We start from the raw sequence: 1,472 nt of genomic DNA, 5'->3' as shown, positions 1-1,472 counted from the left end.
ACTTGTAGCAGATTAACTTCCACTCGCTAGCCACTACCCAAGCTAGGAATGGAATGGTTATGCCTCTGCTTGACTCTCCCTCCTGTAGTCAAGACTGGTCGAGTACTGGAAACTCTCCAGGTACGACCCTGAGAGAGGATCTTACATATACTCCAGCACTTAGTACAGTGCCCAGCACATAGTAAGTGCTTGACAAATACCACAATTATTATTATTCTTATTAGGTGTGTGGCTTGGGGCCAAGGAGAAGGAAGGCTCCAGGAGCAGATATCCCTCCCTCCCTGTGAGCTTCTCATTGCCAGGGAAGAAGCAATGGATTTCTCCAGAACAGTTGGGTCTCTGCATCCTGGAGCGGGGAATGGGTTGGAGCTGAATTTCTCCTCCCCTCCCGAAGCTGAAATGTATTCTCGGTGACCCAATACTCCTCCCTGGATCTGGAACAAGACCTCCCTCACCAGAAGCTGGGGGAACCCGGAGAGACTGGCAGAAGGCCAAGACTAAGCCCTTCCCTAAGCCAGCGCCTACCCTCATCACAAGAAAGACCACCACTCTAGTTGCAAGCAGCCCGGAGGCCAGGGTCTGCTCTGATATACCCACCCTCAGAGGAACATCATCACCTTTGAGGGATTTTACAGCTCATCTTTTTGAGTGATTCCATTTGAGCAGTAAAAAATCACTTGGAAAATTTACAACTTTGCAAGCATTTTTATAACAAGAAAACGGATGCGGCACACCAAGAGTGTGATCGGAAAAGACGTCCTTGAAAGGCAAACTATTTAAATCGCATTGTGTTGGTTCCATTAGTACCACTTGACTGTTAGCTACCGAGGGCAGTGCCCTAATCAACAAGGATCTTTATCCAGTGTGCGTTTTCCACCATGAATCATAGCGTGGATGAAGGGAGAGAGGTACTTACCTCTTCAATTTCTCTAACGTTAAGAACCCTCGACATCAATTTCAGCGATTCAAAATATGCCCTTAAGAAGAGAATTAGTCAAGTCTTAAAGCCTGGATCACAGGCTGCTCTGACCCTCTTGGGTTTTTTAGTGCTCTGGGGGATTTGGGAGATTTTGAAGTATACTGTTCAGAGGCCAGGTTACAAGTATAATTTCCTTACATGAACATTCTAGTGGAGAGCATTGTAATCCACAACTTTCTAAATTCACTCAAAAGTTTAAAGTGTGGGGTTAATTCTAAGGATAATAACTTGCATTTATCCAGAAACCTCAGATTTTTAAAAATGTGAAAGCCATGACCTGCCAGAAGAAAAGTAAGAGTTTGTGTGTCATATCCAGAAGGCTAGCCCTCTCAGGTTACATTTGACACCCTTGGGGAAGGAATGAAAAAATCACAAATCTCCAATAAGAAGGTCTTTACTGGCAGATTTATGAGGTCTTCCAGCAAACGGGTCAGGAACACATACCTTTCAGATGCTTAATTGACTCTAAGTTTAATTTCATTCTACTAAGATA

The 1,472-nt window shown here is 44.4% G+C and overlaps 1 non-coding gene across 1 annotated transcript; it reads right to left on the bottom strand.

The window, feature by feature from the left end:
* On the bottom strand, window positions 1–138 carry LOC119926066. The gene has a single exon (XR_005449979.1). It is a non-coding gene; the product is annotated as a small nucleolar RNA SNORA7 (small nucleolar RNA).
* Between the last annotated feature and the right edge of the window lie 1,334 nt (window positions 139–1,472).

Source organism: Tachyglossus aculeatus, chromosome 3 (assembly GCF_015852505.1).
Source record: "Tachyglossus aculeatus isolate mTacAcu1 chromosome 3, mTacAcu1.pri, whole genome shotgun sequence".
Lineage (NCBI taxonomy): Eukaryota > Metazoa > Chordata > Mammalia > Monotremata > Tachyglossidae > Tachyglossus > Tachyglossus aculeatus.
This window is presented reverse-complemented; position numbering and strand designations above follow the sequence as displayed.